The sequence below is a fragment of the Triturus cristatus genome, chromosome 2_2 (genome assembly GCF_964204655.1).
Source record: "Triturus cristatus chromosome 2_2, aTriCri1.1, whole genome shotgun sequence".
In the NCBI taxonomy this organism is placed as follows: Eukaryota; Metazoa; Chordata; class Amphibia; order Caudata; family Salamandridae; genus Triturus; species Triturus cristatus.
Window position 1 is genome coordinate 221,636,351 of NC_140582.1, and position 20,013 is coordinate 221,656,363.

The following is a 20,013-nucleotide window of genomic DNA, read 5'->3' on the forward strand; positions in this document are numbered from 1 at the left end:
TTCTGAGAACAAAAACTACTTTTCTTTTTGCCAATGTTTGTAACAATGGTAAAGATCCAGTAGCTACCATAACACTAACGCTTTACAAAAGCCATGTCGACACAAGACACTTTGACAAAGCCAAAATTGATCACCAACATCGGACCTATTGACTTTGCATAAGCTTGTTTATTTTCATGTTTCCCATAATCTTGTTGAAGTTACACAGATTTTCCATTATGAATATTTTTGGGAAATACTAGCATGCATTAACACATTTTACTGAATGATGCTGCAAAGAAATGGTACCTAAAACGTCACAGTAGTTTAGCAAAACTTTTTTTTCCTAATTGCATTTTTTTGTGAACATTTTATTTTGAAAGCAAAGAATAATCAATCTTTCGTTCAAGGTTCTCCAAATAGCTGCATCTAATCAGTAAACATTCTGGGGCTAATATACCTAGGCTCATATTGTTAAAAAATTTCAAACGTGTGTACACATTTCTTTTACTGGAACCACTGTCAATAGTGCAGTCAGAGCTTACAACGTTTATTTAGAGCACACACCCTCATTAATAAAAGGCTTTGCATTAATGAACAATAAATACAAGTTCAAACAGCATTAACATCTGGATACAAATATTACCTCAACCACAGACAATTCTCTTCTCTGCTCCATAATGTGGTACTGTAAACTGGCAGCCAAAGGGTTTGTGCAGCAGGGGGCTGGGGCTACTTGTCCCAATGACAAAATAAACATGAAAACTTGTTGTCCTTGAACCTAAACAATATGTCCTGGGCATCAAGCAATAGGAATTCCACACCCCTGCTGTCTAAGTGGCTGCATGCCACAGACATCACTTGAAGTACACTACTACATAATAACTCTGCTTCCTATTCCACGTGTGATGCATCTTTTTAGTTACAATGAGGTGCGAATTAGGTGCCAGTCTTTAAACTACACCCTAAGTGCCTGTATAAGTCAAACCAAAAGGAGACCCAGATGCAGTTTTATTAAATTCACTTCTAAGTATGGGGGTGCACAAATTACCAAACTGTTAAGTGTTTTTTCCAAGTGAGAATGTGCTACAGCTCCACTAAGTCCATTGAAGCATACCAATTGTACAGAAAAAAAGAGAATGGTTTGCACTCTCAAAAAAAACATTTAAAAAACTGCTTTTCTGACAAAGTCATTTGGTGCGGGTTTTGAGAAATAACTTTCATGTTAAGCTAGAAAATGAGTTAAGTACCACTCAGGGCAAAACGCCACAGCACGTGGGCTGGTAAAAAAACCAAAAACAAAAAACCTTTATGTGGTCACGCTAGACCGCGGTCTTGGTGTCTTCTCCACTCCTTTTGTACGTAACACAATGTACGTACATGTAAGCAGAGCAAGAAAGCCTCCTTGTTATCTTACGATGCATTTCTTTTGTGGCACACAATGCACTAAAACGTAGACAGCGATTGAGAAGCTAGGTGGATGGAAAGAGTAAATATGGAAACCTAGTCAAGCAAACACTAGGGTGCGCCTAAATCGGGAACACCTGCGAAAGAACAGCTGAGGCGGACTATTGTTTTATAAATCCGTAACAACATGATCTTCAGAGGAAAGCAGAGTCTCCAAGAAGGAAAAGAGGGCTATGTTGAAGGGATAAACCATTAAAAGCAACACTTGAAAGCAAGTGAATACTACAGGCTGCACTAAGCATCCAAAATAGCATAAATTATGCCACTGTGCAACGGAAAAATATTCTGGAGATGTTTTGTTTTGCACAAGTGCCCTGTAATGAATTAAGCTTTAGCCTTTAAAAGCTTTACATAGAGGTACTTCATCATTATCACCCAATGATTTATCGATCTTGGAAGAATGAAAGAATAAGTCAACTTTGGCAGCACTTAAACATAAAGGCAGGCGAACCAACAAATTCTCAGGGAGGGAAGAGCCGAGCCCGAGCTGAGGGTCTGGCTGGGCTCTAAGAGCCTGTGCACGGGCTGAACACTAAAAATGTGTACCAGGTAAACTGTGCAGCAAACACCATATAAAATAGGATAAATTCTCTTCAAAAAGTGTATTTACATGACATGCAGAATCCCTTCAACTTAGTACACCAGATTATATCACTACACTGAGATGCATTTATTAAAAGTGACTTCAAATTATTCATCCTCTCCCACCCCTCGCCATGACATCAATGCAATTAGTGAATTAAGAGGCAAGTCCGTTGTCATGTGCACCCACCCTATCTATATGTGACCTAGATTCTTACATGAAGCAACATTATATGTTATTAAATCAGACACAAGAGAGGCGCTTGTGTAGCTCACATCATGACCTCACCTATTTTAAAGTGCCCTCAAACGCAATAAGGAAAAAGGAAGCACCGTGAAATAAAATATTTGTCTAGCATCACACAATTTGGTCAGGAGGGGAAGCCAGGCAAAACCCCAGATATTCTGATTTTACACTGTGCCATTCAGTCAAAAAGTGGGCTAAGTAACTATTCCTGCATACTTCTCAGAATATAAGATTTATATCTAAAGAAAAAAAAGGAATCAAAACAGATTTGGATTGAAAGGCCTCACCCACTCTTGTGGTATGCTTCATCATTGGCCAGTCCTTCCCACCATGTTAAGATGAAAACAGCACAGTGGTCTCAACCTCGTTGGGAGAGAGATCGAATAAATATTCTTCTGGTCAAATCTTATGAGATTGCCACATAAGAGTGGGTGAGTCCTTTCCATCCAAATCTAGATACAAGTCTTCTATTCTGGGAAGTATGCAGGAATAGTTACTTTGCTGTATGTTTGCCGTACATTAGTGTAGTTTTGCTCAGGCTCCCACCTTGAACAAATGGCAGGTACTGTTCTCTGAGAAAGGTGGCAACCCTATGTGTGTCCTATAATGCGTAGATGCGGACTCAAGGGACATGCCAGTCAAGTCTGGATCCTTCTCAAGGCCTACAGCTGGCCACACCATACAAGGGGTCTGTGGTAGGGGGACCATGCAAAGAGGATGTCACTGGGGGAGGCAGACAGTGGACAGAGAAGGTATAAAATGGGACAGTTTAAGTTGCTTACCATATTTTACGGCAAGCATTTTTCTACCTCCCCACTCAAGTCATCCAAAAGAAATATGTCTTTACTGCGCAATAATTTTGGTTTCTTGTCCAGGAAAATGGTTTTAAAGTCGCATGGCAGATCTATAGGACTATCCTAAAGCTCTGTGGAACAAATGCCTCAGGACAGGGGATCTGGAAGGTGCAAATTAATTCCTCATGTTACTGGGGGCCATTAGTGCGGGCCAGAGATGAAATGGATGGTGTTCCTAAATCCTTCAAGTGACAGCTGTAATCATGAGCAAATGTGGAGACTGACCTGGTTTGCTCCAATATGACAGAAACTTTGTATTAAGATAAATGTTTTAAAAGGTTCGATGGGGGCCTTTAAATGTAATGAGCTGAAAATTATGATGTTTGAAAGGTGGAAGCCATTTACATTTGATTAAATGTAAATTTAAATGGTACATGGTAGCTACACGTTAAAATGGTCATACTTGCTCAGGATGGGTGTCAACAGTTTCCACTTAAACTCATCACTGACACCCAGAACACCCACAAGTCAATCGAATCTGTGCAGTAGGGCACAAGTCAGGGGCGGACGCGGGTATGTGAAGTTCCCCAATGATTTTTAGAAAGGGGACTACACTCCCCTTAGCCCCAGAGGTGTTGCTCAATGAACTGCAAATTAGAAGAACTTCTGCTTAGGGAAAGAACACCAACAGGAAACAAACATGCGTTGACAGCAAATTTAATGTTTAAAATATTCACCCAGATCATTTCGTTTAGTCACGAAATGCAGTTTGACAAAATGTAATTTAAAAGTTACACCGGTCTGTTTAAAAAATATTGTGACTATCAGCCATTTCCCAGCTCGGTTGCACCGTTAATATGAGGAAACATTACACGTGATTTATTAAAAGTGAAAAGCAAAAATGCTCTTTTTGTATTTATGATTATGTTAAATTGTTGTTTCTGTAAAACAGTTCCTTGAGCTTTTAATAAATAATTATTAAAAGGCCATGGCGTCACTTCCTGTATCACTTGTGAATTGAATATGATAAGTAGTTCCCTCATTATTTTCCTCAGGACTCCGTGCTGTGCAGCCAAACTTGCAAAAAATGTTCACAGAACAAAACAGTGTTGATGTCCGCTTTAAAAGTTACCACTGCATGAAGTGATTATCGTCAGCATTCTCACCAAAGCTAGGGGCAGCAACACTATCCCCATGGTGAAGTGACTGCATTTTTGTGTTGTCCGTTTTCCCTACCTGCCTGCACCTAGCCAGATGCACAGATAATTCAAGAGGAAAAAGCAACATGAAGCTCTACAAAAACACACACCTACCGACTGTGTGCTGCACTCTATAAAAAGAAGCTGGCTTTAAGAAATAAATACAAAAGAAGTGTGCTTATTTGGAAAAACTGAGTTACTTACAGAATAACATACAACTGCAGATAAATGAGCCTGTAATTCCACTCTGTGAGTTTGCAACAGGGCCTTCGGCTCTCAGAAAGAGCATGCAGTAGGGCTGCATTCCTCTGCAGGATGAAGGCCTTGAGGAATAATGACAGGTTTGGGCATTTACACCTATATGAAGCACAAGGAAGAACCGAGCAAAACGGCGAGAACGTACTCACCTTGACACAGAGCTTTCAATAGGAAGTTACTGTCGGTATTCAATACCTGCACTTTAATTTGAAAGGGAAGGTACTTGCCCTTCTCAGCACTGCTGCAACAGATGTAATGAAAAAACAACAAGGTGATGGATGGAATGCTTGAATTAATTTCAGCCACTGGCAACCACTCGGGCCGCCTCCCAATCCATCGTTTTTTTGCCCACCATGCCATCTGAGTTTGGACCCAGGTATATGAAAATCAGTCTTGACCCTGCTCCTCATGGGAACGGTCCAGCCCTAACTGCCAGACCAGGTCCCCTCTGAATCAGAACACAAGCAAGAATAAGTTACCTGTAATCCTAGTTCACTTCCAGGGGAATCCTCATCAAAGTCATAAGCACAGAATATTCCCACCTGCGTGCGGGGACCCCGGAGCACATATTTAGTAATATTTTAAATATATATCATAAAACATGTATGTAGTACTTTAATATATATTTACATATATCTATGCATCCTATGCTAAGGGCTAAAAATGCCCTATGTACATTGCATTTTCCTTTAATAATCCTATTACCAGACTCAAGCATTTATGTATATCAGAAAGAGAGTGCAAGATTTTAAAAAACAGTCTTTATTGAAGAGAATACTACAAGGGAACGCAAAGGCATTGATTGCCAAAAGGCTGCATTAAAAACACCAGTGAATACTGGCACTGTGCCTTTAAGACCTCCAGAACCTCCTGTATCCCAACATGCCCGAAAGGGTACAGTTGGGTCAGTGCTTTTTAACGGTAACATGAAGAACAGAACACAAACATGTATGAACAGCTGCATGAAAGACTCATCTGGAGAGGTGGGTGGGTTGCTTAGGACTTTAATGAGGATTCCGTAGGAAGAGAACTAGGATTACAGGTAAGTAACTTATCCTTCTCTTCCAGGGGATCCTCATCACTAGTCATAAGCACAGTATAGGGTAGCAACCCCATCCCACGCCCCTGCGGACAAACCAGTCATCATCATCATTGAAACAGATTTCTTTAGAAGGTTTGCCCTACTTGGGTGTATGTCTCAGTGTTTGAATCTGGACAGTAATGCCTCGTGAAAATATGGACCGATCTACAAGTGGCTGCTTGACAGATTTTGGAGATGGGAACATTCTTTAGTAGGGCAACTATTCTTTAATAAGGCTGCTGTACAAGCCTTGCCCCTTATAGAGTGGGCTTTGTGTCTGGTTGGTTAACTGGTAGGTGAACAGGTTACAAGAAACTATCCATCTAGAAATGGACTGCTTAGAGGCGGGGATGTCTATCCTCATAGCACCATAACTGACAAACAGACGTCAGATAGTCTGATGGTTTTGGTCTTGTCTAAATAACATTTCAAATCTCTCTTAAGAACTAAAGAGTGTACAGCTCTTTACACTGGTGTGGAAGGATTTGGAAAGAACATAGGGAGTGAAAGCATTTGGTTGATGTTGAAATCAGACACTACCTTGGGGAGGAAACTTCGAAGAGTTCTCATCAACACCCTGAAATGATGGAAAATAGTGTAAGGCTCTTTGGGACAGAGAGACTAAATCTCGCCGACTGTGTGCTGAAGAAATAGCTACCAGAAAAGAAGCTTTCCAGGTAAGGTGCTGTAAGGATGCCTTGTGTATCGGTTCAAAAGGGGGACCCATGAGTTTCAAAAGAACCACATTCAGTTCCCAAGAAGGAGAGGGAGAATGTACAGAAGGGAACACCCATTTTAACCCCTCTTAGAAATCCTTGACTACAGGAGTCTGGAAGAATGACCTCTTTGTGGGGGATTTTCTATAGGCACAAATGGCTGCAAGATGTACTTTAATATATGAGAATTGCAGACCAGATTTTGCTAAATGTAGAAGAGAATAGAACATATTCCTGCCCCAAAATCGGTTGGAGTTCATTTTGAACACACCACATGTAAAATCTCTTCCACTTGCAGGTGTAAGAGAGTCTGCTGGATGGCTGTCTGGACTCCCTAAGAATGTCCATGCACTCCTAGGATAGGCCTGTGTGTGGAAGAAGGACGCCTGTTGGCCACAGGCTCTTAAGCTACTGTTGTCCACCTCCCTTCCTATTTTGTGTAATAGTGTTCTGGTATAGTATATCTTGTGTAATATTTTGACTAGGATATAGTATATCCTGCGTAATATTTTAACTTGGATCAGGTGGAAACGAAACTGTATCGCCACTTCTAGGGGGAATTGTAGGGCATCTCTAGGAGCAAACATTTAGACCATCTCTATGAAATGCATATTACGATCACTACAGCAGTCAAAGGAGCCATTTTGTTTGCTTGCTCAAGGTCCCATGGCATCCGTGCAACACTACTGGTGCCTCATTACAGAGCTTAAACAGAGGGATACCTCTGGATCTCATGACTGCAGTCCAGTTTGGCCTCAGTAGCATATGCATTCAGGATGAGAAATTTTGCATTTATGCCACTCGCTGCATTTTCCGCTATGCCCTTCACAGAGAGGATTGTGGTGGATGAAGGAGACTGACGCCAGTCGTGGTTTACTGCTTTCTAAAAGGGCCTGCCCAGCTGAATTATTTAAAATGTGTTCTGCTTTAGTATTTCTATTTATGATGTACTTTAAGATCTTTGTTTTTTTTCTAACGCCCCCACGTGTCTTGAGATAGCATTTAGTCCATGCATGAAGTTTAAAGCGATAGGCAGGCAAGATTTGAGAAAAATCAGTGGTTTGGAAGATGCAAAAAAATCTCATTGAATAAGAGTGGCAATTGAGTGTAAATGTTTGGTGGTGGCCTTTAGACTACAAGTGGCTTCCAGCACGCACGAAGATTGATTACCGCTGTTGCAACAGCATGGAATTAGGAAAGAGGGAAAAACGAGGAGTAAGGAGCCTGAGAGAGTAGTGTTTTGAGATATAATTAGAGTAATTCTGTGCAACGGCCCCAGATGCAACCTTCATTTGGTTGTTAATTAACACGTTGAACACAAGCACTTGGGAGACACCTAAAATAATACAAATTATGACCATAAAAAATGAATCTTTTGAGGTAAGATGAAAAACGGAACAGCAAAGTCATGCTGAAGCTATTCAACTCGTAGCAAAATGCACCACATTGTATGCATGTTTCAACTGCACAGTCCAGTGTCTCAACTCAGCATTATGAGACAAGCTCCCAAGTCCAACTACGCATAGACCTCACTACACACCAGAACACCTGTAGCAAAAGTGTCACAGTGCATGCAGACACACAAAGAGAGAAAAAGGATCGATTAGACACCATGGCCTACTAACTTTGATGTCCGCTTTAGGATGTGCTGAGGCCCAAGCCAGGCATACTATCTGTGTGCAGATCAGTTGTGGCTGGTGTGGGATGAAGCAAGAGAAAACCAGGGGAAAGCTGATCAGGTTCCATCAGAAGGCCTGATGTACGTGTTAATACCATGCCACTAAAAATACACGTATGGATAAAAGTGTCCAACCAAAACATCTTACCTGGATCAAAAATACCAACAGACAGACTCACACATTCCTTACTGTAATGCAAGAGTTACGCCCTATGCCAGGAAAATTAAGTGCGACCCAGGAAAAGGGGATATATTTGGTGAGACGTTGCCTACCGCTGATGTTTGGAAATCCTGCAAGATATTCCAGCGAGCTGATCTATTCAACTGGTCGTTTAGAGGCTCTCTAAAACCTGTAGTACATTTGTGAGATGGAGTTCTAGAGCGTGGTTTGCCATAATGGGATTTTGCCAGTAAAGCATGCTACAGATGCCAACAACGTGAAAAAGCGCTTTGCAAGTCTTAAAGTGGGAGTGGTTAGTTGAACATTGATTTACAATGAACAACCTCATAAGGTGAAAAAAATATTTTGGGAGATCGGGCTTGAGGAAGGTCTGTAGATACGCTCTTAACCATGGCCTAAGCAGTTTGCACATACTTAGTGTCAGTTACTGCAGACTCCTGAGGGCTCATTATACCATTCTGTGCAATATATATTTTTTGAGGTTCAGAAAATGTAAAGGTGGGAACCGGCCTCTCCCACACAGGCATTACAACGTAATGCCTCTCCCACACAATCCCTTTACAACAAGATGGTAAGTATATACAAGTTAAGTGTAGTATGTATGTATATATATGTATATATATATATATATATATATATATATATATATATATATATATATATATTCTCAGAAAAAACCAAAAGGTTACAGGGGGGCATAATAGTTCGGATCAGACTTCATTCGTACAAAACCAGTGAAATTCAGCAGTTTTAGTTACCTGAGCTAACTATAACGTTCGCCCCTGCAATGCAAGGTTTATGACTTCATATATTACATCACTCATGACATGGTTAATGACATCACGGATCCATCCCAGGGCCTGGTCTGGACTCAATCGGGGAGGGGAGCCGCATGGCCCTCCTTCCCGGGCTGATTATGGTTCCAGGGACCACATTCCCTGGGACCAGGCCATGTCTCCTGGGTGCCCCCAGGGCACCAAGTGTGCAGCACAGGGACTGGGGGGGGGGGAGGCTAAAGGCCCCCGCAGTCCCAGCTGGCAGGGAAACAGACAAAAACTCCACTCTTAGCAAGCAGGAGAGGTTTCAAATCTCTCGCTTGCTGCGAGCGGAGGGAAGGGGGCGAGTGTGTGTGTGTGTGTGTGTGTGTGTGTGTGTGTGTGATATATATATATATATATATATATATATATATTAGGGAAAGGGTATTTTTAAGATTCAGGGGTGGGTAAGGGAAAGGGTGGTAAGGGTGATTTTAGGGTTGGGTAAGGCAATAGCGTGGTAAGGGTGTGTTTAGAATTTAGGAGGAGGGTAAGGGAATTGGATGGGTAAAGGTGCTTTTAGTGTTGGTTAGGGGAAAAGGGTGGTTTGGGTGTTTTTATGGTTATGGGGTGGCTAAGGGATTTGTGTGGTATGGGTGGGTTTATGTGTGAGTAGGGGAATTGGGTAGTAAGTGTTTGTAGGGTTTAGAGGTGGGTAAGGGAATTGGGTGGGCAATGGTATATGGTGATACAGGTGATTTAGAGTTTAGGAGTGGGTAAGGGAATTGGGTGTAGGGATGGCTGAGGGATCTGTGTGGTAAGGGCAGTTTTAGGGTTTAGGTGCGAGTAAGGGAATTGGGTGGTAAGGGTGTTTTTAGGATTTATGGGGTGAGGGAACTGGGCGGTAAGGGTGATTTTAGGGTTTAGGGATCGGTAAGGGAATTGTGTGGTTTTTAGGGATTGAAGTGGGTAAGGGAATTGGGTATGAAGGGTGTTTTTAAGGTTAATGGGGGGTAAGGGAATTGGGTTAAGGAGTGGCTAAGGAATTTGTGTGATAAGGGTGGTTGTAGGGTTTAAGTGTAAGGGGATTAGGTGGTAAAGGCGTTTTTAGGGTTTAGGGATGAGTAAGGGAATTGGGCAATAAGGGTGATTTTAAAGTTTAGGAGTAGGTAAGGGAATAGGGTGGTAATGATGTTTTAGGGTTTGGGGTGGGGAAGAAAATTGGGTGGTAACCCCCCCCCCCCCAAAAAAAACCAATATTTATTTTGTATAATATTTTTTTTTAAAGGGGGGGGTTCCACAAATAATAAAAAAACAAAAGATATATACCTTATATATACTCACCTAACATTGTAAAGGCATGCGTGGGAAAGGTATATGCATGGTAAAGGATATTGTGATAAAGGCAATGTGTGGTAAAGCCATTGCCTTGTAATGGATGAGTGGTAAAGGCATGCATGGTAAGGTCATACAACCATAAAGGTGATGAAAGGAATGCTTGCCAAAGTTTTAGCCACTAGTAATCACTCACTCTGACATTTCAGTAGATTGTTTTCTGCTTTGCTTACTATGCTACTTTAGTCAGGGAACCAACATTATGTATATCAGACCTAGTCCAGCCTGACCGCCACTCTAGGTCTCTGCTGGACGACAAGCAACCCCAGACCTGTTTTAAAGTATTTTGGCCACATCAGTAAAGTGCAACTTCCGTCCTGTGGAACAGCCAGCACTGGGCCCACATCTGGGCATACCTTGTAGACTTAGTACATCTCTCTGAGGAAAGTACAATGGTGCTGTGTGGAGTGCTTTTAAAAATCTTAGCCAGTGGCAATTACTTGGGCTGCATTCAAGTTCACAGTTATTCACCAACCACACCACTTTAGTCAGAGACCAAACTTGGTCCAGAATTCCTTGCCATATGGTGGAGATGTGAGGAATATGCTTCCAAAGAATTAACAATACTTCTCTAAATGCATTAAAGTACGCTGGATATTTTATTGAGGACACAGAATGCAAGGTTTTCTTCAAGGTTTTACGGACAGGCCACGACTTTTGGATGCATTTAATAAGAGCGTAGACTGAAACTGAAGTAAGAATGCTAAACTCTCCATAACGGACATCAAAATAAATGTTTACACAATTGTTTCAAATGCAGATGCGCGAGAGGAAGAACGGGTGCACAAAGACTGTTTGGAATGTGCAACACACCATTATCTAGCAAAGAAACCTCTTGCTTCTCTACTTCCAAGCTTTTGATCCAATATTCAGCTATTGTGGAATTTACTAATAAAGTGAAGTGCTGACTGATCATTTCAGGGTGTTTCAAAAATGTCTGGCACTTTTTGATCCACCAACTACAATCTCGCTCCTGAGATCTCTGGGCTGGTACGTACACAAAAGAACAATGGATCTTGAAGCTCTTCATCCAGATGCATGAACATCTAGAGCAGACAGTTTTCTAAGGAGAACAGGTACATAGTCCAAAAAAGGACTGACGCCAAGGATACTATGCACACAATTAGCCTACACAAGAAAGGACTGGAAGGTCAACTGTTGATCCATGCACAGACTCTCTAGGAGGCAACATGTCAACTTACTCCTAGTGTCTGCCCAAACGCAGAAGTCCTCAAGCCCCGAGAAATTTAGCTGACGTGTGATGGTCTGAAGGCAGGCCTCACAATCAAGGCTACATACACCTCCATTAATGCTGGTAACCTCGCTTGCTGTCAAACAAAAAGCATAAAAAAGGTGTCCTGCGTAGGTCCAAGGCCCAGATCCATGCCCCATTAGATAAATTGGCATACAACAAATTTAAAAGGAAGTCACTTGTTTAACCTGTGTGGTTCCTGAAACAGTGGTATGAATGAGACCCTTGCCCTACAGTATTGGACTTTGAACTGAAATCTTGGACCGCCATTCTCTGCAGCTACAAGACACAGAAGATCTGCAGATGCTGCTCTACTTTCTTATGCAGGACTCTGTTTCCGAACAATGGCAGCTAGACCCTTGACACGTTGTGATCTTACTTCATCAAATCTTTGAGTTTCACAACAGTGTGTTTCTTGGACATTCAGGCCTAAATGCATTGTCTGCTGAGCTAAATGCGTTTCTGGCTGAGGTCCCATAATGCTATTTTAAAAAACGTGGTTCTACTGGTTATGCATTAGGTATCTTTTTAGCTATTTTTAGGTTACTACACACAGAAACATAAAAGAACACAGGTCTCAATTTTTATGGGAGGCCAGAATGAGAGCTAGGGCTGTTAAAGGCAGGAAACATACCTGCTACTGAGTAAGGATGCCTTGACTGCCAGTGCCAGCATTAGGTCTGTTGATTTGTAATTGCGGTGTCCTAAGGACTGGCAGTGTTACCGCAGGGGGAGAATTCCCATGCAGTGAAGTCTATTTGCATGAATGGAATTGAAAAGTAGAAGATTCATCGCAAAATACAGAACTATACGATCCACAAAGCAAAGGGATATCAGAAAGCGAGAAATGCCAATCTAAACCACGAAAACATCTGAAAGTTATTATCCAATGGCACGAAATGAAACTAAAGTAACATTTATATAGCGCATGGCTACCCGGAAGCATCCCAGCGCTGGACAGAGACTATAGACAGGTGGCAGAACTAAGGAAAAAGAATAGTCTAATTGTTTGCGAAAGGCCAGGTGATTCCATTCCCTACGCAAGAACAGAGGCAGCGAGTTCCAGAGTTTAGCAGCGTTATGCGAAAACAGCCGACCTCCACTTCTGGCCTTCTTGATCCTAGGGACCTCGACTAAATAGAGCTCATCTGATCGCAGTTTCCTCTTGGCCCTATAAGGGCAGATCATAGATGAATTTATTGGGGGACCATTCCCTTGCAGGGCTTTATGAACCACACAAAGGGCCTAAAAACTGATTCTTTCTCGCACTGGAAGCCAATGGAGGGAGTGAAGTGTGGGTTTTGCTGAGTGGCGATTGGAAACTCCCATCAGCAGTCTCGCTGCGCGATTTTGAACTGTCTGAATATTCGAGACTACTGCAATATGACAAACAAAAAAAGTAAAACAGAAGAAAGCTACATGCTGGTAAATAATTGGATTTGACTTTTGCAGCTGCATTCCCAATCTATTTGAGGGCTGCGCAGATGAAAACTAAACTGTATCTGTACCATCATTACATTTGCCAGCACACATAATGGAAATTGAGATCTTGTATATGAAGTCTCGCGAGACAGGGAACGCTGGACCTCACAGCTTTGTGTACGACCATAGGTCCGAATGGACCCTACTTAAGACTTATAGGCTATGTAGCTATCGGATAGTCAGGTTGTAAAAATGTACAGACTGACAAGGAAAGAAACTTCTGCCAGCGACGTGGTTAAGAGAAATGTGTTTCCGGCACCGTGTGCACCTTTGAGCTGCACGATTAGTCATTATCAGATACCAAAGCTCAGTAGCAATAAAGCCACATTAGCCAGCTTTACAAGTTATTAAACGTTCCGTTTAGTTATCAGTGACGTGTGCACATTAATGAGTCACGTTTAAAATACAGACCTTTATAAATATTTCAATCAACGACGATATGGAAAAGGCCGCACTGTGACCATAAAAGGTGGCAGTTTTCTCTCAAGTCCTAATCTCCATGGTGGCTAGTGAGAGGCAGGGCATTTAGGGTAAAATCACTACGAAAATGTGGTGTTGCACCCGCCAAAAGGCGCGAGGAGGGCTCACAAGACAACTGTCGAAGTAGTCAGGCCTCGGGGAGCCCTGCTAGAGAGCGAACACTTTCTCTGGCCGGGAATAGCATTTTTATTGACCTAATCCTACATGAATAAATGCCAAAACTGGTACACTGTGCCAAACCGGATGCCCTCTCTGTGGTCCATGTAGACTTTGGCTCATCTTGAACAAAGCAGATGTCTTCGTACGAGTTATATTCAGGGCCACTGGAAATATGCGATGCTGCAGAGTTCTCCACATCATTATTTATTTACTGATATTTCAACCAACAAAAATAGTTTCTAGCTCCAACAGATTTTTAAAAAAAAACTTTTAAAAAAACACCAGGCATTGTGCTGAGTCGGCCCTTTTACAAAACTTGACATGTCACTTTTCCGTTGCATATTGCTGCACTCAGCAGTTTGAGTGGTATTAGAGAGTGCTTGTGCTACAATGACAAAATAGCAAAATAATATTGTACCACATTAAGACGCACGATTTGTCCTTTCTTGCTACTTAATTTACTCAACCCTCCCGCACAATTCAGCCATCCACTGCCGGAAAATGACAGTGGCCATGGCTATATTAACTGCATGTTACATTAAAACAAAGATCACCAATTTAACAAATTAATGTAAACTTTAAAAAAATCCTTTTCGAAGAGCTGGGTCTTCAGATCCGCTCAGGACACACAGCTAAATACCAGCAAATTGGCTTCTCAATTCCTGCTCCTTTGAAGTTCCAAAACGCCATGTCTTAAGGCTCCAGGCATTTATCAATTTATATCCATAGGTACACGAGGGACAACGCAGAGGCGTAGGTAAGTGCAGACTAAGGTTGAGCATCTCATCTTTTGCTCCTGGTGGGCGAATGAAACTACAGCATGGTGGGCGTATAGATTGATTACTTAAGGTGTCCTTAACTAATCTGTGAAAGCAACCAATTCAGTCAACTCTACTATTCCCTAGAAGATTTCAGGCGAACCGGTGTAAGAACCAGCTACAGAACTCTAAAAGTCTTATAGCAAATGACAAAACAAATGCAGATCTTATCCCTAACGCTGACCATAATGTAATGAGGGGCACCTTCCTAGGGCACTATGTGCTTCAATCATGCTGCTTTTCTCCTTCTAGTCCCCATTTACAACCCCTGCAAGTTTCCTCTCTACAAACCCTTTATTTGCACTAAACATTATGCAGTCTTCAGACGATTTTTACACCTGCAACAAAACATTTTAATGCGTAGTGCTTATAAGTAAAATATAAGTGTTCTATGTTTTCCCCTACAGATTTGCCTGAATGGCCCAGAGGGGCGGAAAGTGTTAATAAATTCATTCATTTTTCAGTAACTGTAACCAGAGAAAATCAATGTGTTGCATATGCACCTTGACTTAACGAGTATTTTCTGTAAACAATGCATCTATGCGATAAAAAATGTAATGAGTAATGATTCAGTGTACGTTGGAGATGTAAAGTAGTCCCTCATGCTCTGCAATGCTATTCGTCACCAGCAGGCAGAATGATACACCAAACAACAAATAGCATGAAGTAAGAGATAAATACTGCTCCGGGGCTAGCGAACCCCCTCTCTATGTACATTTTAATGCATTGGTAAGAATAGGTCTTGCAGACTGCTGCCCTGCCAAGGCAGACCTACAGGGGAAGTGGCCAATAAAGCATCCAGCTGATGGGACCAGAGTGCAGTTCCTATCAATCTATTCACCAACATGTTTAATGCACTGCGATTAGTCATTAACAAAAAACACGATCCTCATTAATGGAGGTTGAAGTGCTCACAGCCAGGGCTGAAAATCTGAACTTTTCAAGTGGTTTTCAGAGCAGTGATCTAACGCCTTCACAGTAGAGCCATGAGGAGAAGAGAGGCGCACCAAACACGGCGGCCAATGCATACTCAGAGACACCTCAGTAAAAAGAGGTCTCGCCCAGCAAGGAGCGCCGACTGAATGCTGAAGATGGAGCTACTGGCATGCATTTATGAAGAATCGGGCACACGGTAAAATCAACCACCAAAACCAGATCAAATCCATGAAACAGCAGAAGCACAAAGTGGAGGATCTGACCTGCTGCAGGGGTCTATTATTGGAGGCTCCCACAAGGCAGCATTACACTCTCGGAGGATCAGAGGGGGTTAAAACCAGTTTAAATCGGATCCAGGCACTCTTGAGATAGCAGTGTTTTTGAAATGCACGTGGCGGCAGACAGGCAATAGAGAATACACTCTGTAAGTACTTATGAAGGTTATACTCTTAAAGAGGCAGACGACAAGCTCCTTAATGGCAAACATGATGAAAGAACATGTCTGACATATCATTGAACTTCTACAGCCAGTACTATTTTCTACGACAAGTACAGATAGACAGTTTTGTTCCACATCAATGTTAAGAACATACTCATGTTTGGGCTCAGCTATTCTGAGACCGGTAGTCACACAGTGTAGACTGCCTGAAGCCATCTTGGCATAAAGCAGCTTTTTCTGCAATTTATGGGCTGCCCACAAAGTGTGCCAGTACAGTATTGTTATCCACATTACAATCTAACTGTATATATTTAAATAACGCTTCTTTGTTATTTAGTAGACAATAAAGACTTCTTAAAGGGGATTAACCCAACAACCAGCCACACTTTTAGGCATGTCAAACCTCGCGTCACGACTGGAAACGAGCTCCACTGTCAGCAGTGATGGCACATGAAACACTGGGCGCTCTTCACGGAGCGAGTGCTTCATCAAAGAAACTACTCTATTCAGTCTATTTAGGCCAACGGCAGACATTACTTCCTGGGTACAAGCCGCCAGATACCAACAAAACGTAAAACACATATATAATAGGTTACTGTCAATAAAATAGTGACATCATCCAACTTAACTATGAACAAGCGAAGGCTGCGTGCTCCAATAAAAAACATTGGCAAAGCGATAGTTCTGGCTTTAATGTGCCAAAGCTTGTAAGCAAAGGTATTCCCACATGCACTTTGCATCCACTGCATGCACAAAAACTGTTTATCATATTAAACACTATCCTACTGGCTTTGCCAATGCTGGGGAAAAAAGTAGCAAAAATGGACTGCTTTCTAAATAAAAATGCCTATAAGAGATAAAGAGCTCAATGAAACAAACAGTTTGATGTTTGAGTGTGCTTTTCAGGTGTAAAATAGTTCCTACTGCATTCCAATGGACGAACCTTCTGGAAGATGGAAGGATGCAATATATAGCAAATAGTATGAGGTGAGCGAGTAATATTTCTCTAGGTGAACCCAAAGCCCTTTTTGTGTACATTTTAAAGAATGGTAGCAATATGTTTACAAGTAGCGGGACTGTCAAACCAGACCTAAAAGTGGTGCAGCAGTAAGCTTCAAATGACTTTACTGCCCTTCTACCTGAAGCAGCACAAGTTGTTACCCTCTGCGATCACTGAATTAGAGCCAACTCTAGCTACTGCAGCCATTTAGTCACAGTAGCTGTGAATGGTACAGTGGCCGGGATACCAAGAGGGTGTTCCTAATCCCTTGCAGCGTTGGCTGATACCTAGCCTTAACTCCCGCTCCTCTGACAGCTTACGCAGTCAGATACCGATAGGTTGAACTGTGTCACTGTGTGCAACACATGTTTGTGGGGTCTACCGAGACACCCAGCACTGGAGGACTCGCAACCCTGAACCACACAAGACATGCTCCAACTGCTTTAAACCCATACTGAACGCATACCTGCTCAACTCACAAGGTGCCACAGTGTGATACACGATATTAACTCCCATCACACGGTCACGTGGTGAGGAGCGACAACACACTGTGGTGGGGAAAACGAGCTCTTAGCCACTGTAAATAGTGGATTTCTAGAACGTTTTTGGAGGCTTTGAACTTGCGGCGTCCATTAAGGAGTGTGAAAACACCACAGAACATCGGCACCAGCCCCAGGGAGCTTTTTCTCTGGTTTTAGAAGAGGGTGATTTGGGGCTGGCGGGGGCGAAAGTGTCTCTCAGACGCTTCGGCTGCACGAGGCCGCGCCCCCTTCTCACACGGTGTGATTTCGGTCTTTCCAAGCAGGTATGTGAACGGGCGCTGTTGTTCTACATCTGCTCAGGGCCCCTAACTCGGTTAGCAGGCAGTTATTTATCTCACAGTAGGCACTGAGCATATTACAATGAGCGCGAACTGACAGCTTTCATAACTGATATTCATTTTCTGGTAAGCGCAACAGTGTTTCAAAATTTCATATTTCAAAACAAATTACAAAATATTTCCGGTATCAACTACGGCAATTCATCAGCTCAGCTTGTCTGATAACTCTTGGTTTGGTCACACATAGTAGGATAGGCCATTACCTTCCAGAGCACAAGTTTAACACAGTACTTAAAGAGACAGCTGCCTCGATAATTATTCCCCCCCCCCCCCCCCGCATAAATAATGTAGAACCTCTACGTGCTGTCAGCGTTCCCACCGTCAGCAACAAGCTCACTTGGAACCGAGGCAGCCTGACTGAAGGTGGTATCTGAAAGCACACATAGATAAGGAAAGCCTCCAGGCGGTGTTCAGTGACCTTCCAAGGCACAGAGCGTGGTGCCAGAGCAACGCTCTGAAGGTCTGGACTTTGATTACACACCTCCCCCCCCCCCCCCCGGTTGTGTCTCTGTTGCGAGGTTAGGTCAGAGTCCTTCGGAACATACACGCCCCGTGGCTAAGAGACTGAAGCTAGAGGTGCAACAAACGCAAAGTCCTCAAGAGTGCTGCCAAACAGGAAATAAGGACACAGCCCTTCACTTTCAAGAACGGACGTGGCTATCTTGTTGGCTGTGGAGCAAGGAGACCGTGTCTTTTTTAAATCAGATATTTGTCAGACACCTGTATACATACCCATTAGTATTTCATAGTACGGGGTTTCTAATTCAAAATCCATCATTTAGCCAAAACGTGTGATCCTGATAAATCTCTCTCGCTCTCTCTCTGCCAAATTTCCATTAGTCAACAAATGTGGCAATGGCTAAAAACATGCCTACACTGGATGAGAAGTTAGAGGCCCGCTGCAGTGCAAGATCTTCAAATCACATTTTATCAAGCAATTCTAAAGGCCTTATGTTGTATGTGTGTTTGTAAAGCTCACTATCACTCGAGAGGGTATCCTGGGGCTGAGTGGGTGCGTGTGTGGTTAGTTAGTTATTGAAAAGTCAGATCTTCAGCGTGTTGTGCAATTCAAGAAGACAGGAGGAGGAGGCTCTGATATGGAGTGGGAGGTCATACATTCGGTTACACGGCCATTAATGACATGGCTCAATTTGAGCACCCCATCTTGATTCAAATAAAAAAAAATAGAATATTGAGGAAAAAAATTGAATATTGTGTTGCAGTGCTGGGATACAAGGCTCTACAATGATTACGATCGTAAACCCTGATAAATATCCTAAGAACCAGCAAAGCTATAGAAAAAAAATCACAAGTCATAGAAATGTATGACCAATTTTTTGTTTTAATGCTGAATGAGGCAACTGCAGGATTGCAAGAAAGATGGATTCAAGACCAGCCAGAGGTGAACTGACTGCTAGGTTGTGTGTCGCACTGGCAATGGCTGCTAGACAATCTCTAGTTCTACCTCCAAGCCCTAAGCATCTGCAGGCTTTGACACCGAGGCCTGTCTCTCAAGAACCAGGGTCCTAGCAATTCATAATGCTGCAGTCGTGAAGACATGTCATTGAACCCGTCTTTCCTACTCAGGGTTGTGGCACTGTATGGACACATGATAGTAAATACAACTAGGAACTAAGCATACTGCTCCTAACATCCAAACGATTTCAATCAGAAAAGTCAAGTACAATGTAAGAGATGGGATGAAGGAAATATGTGGAGCGCAGAATGGACCTTCCATTGAAGACATTCCTATCACAGTCTGCCAGAATAGACAATTATGTCGGGCAAGCTCCCTGATTACAGATGTGCATTTTCATGTTTACCATTAATCAGAGTGATAGTTACTATGTATCTATAAAAAAAAAAACATTACAAAAATGGGGTTTCCCAATACTGGTCGCAGACCTGGGATCAATGCGATACAAAAAACAATGGTCCTAGACCTATACTTTTAAACGATATATATATCAAATCTATACTTATTGGTAATAGACAATTTCATGAGCATGCACAATGTTTAGCTCGCTGTATTAAATACAGTACGTTTAGACGGAAAAAGTGCAAACAACCAAGATATACTTCGCCAAGAATTTATTCCACATCATAAGGTGAACAGTATCAAGTAGGGGAAAAAGGTTGCTCCAATGGAACGTGCGAAGGGAAAAGGGGTGCTCTGGTGTGGAAGAGGTGAAAAGAAATTTCAAATAGTGTGATAGAGGACGTTTAAAAACA

General features: G+C 42.3%; 1 protein-coding gene across 1 annotated transcript in view; it reads right to left on the reverse strand.

Annotated features, from left to right (window-relative positions):
* Nucleotides 1-20,013, reverse strand: part of UGCG (UDP-glucose ceramide glucosyltransferase) — an 88,676-nt gene that overhangs the window by 47,655 nt on the left and 21,008 nt on the right. The gene's annotated exons all lie outside the window — the stretch shown is intronic.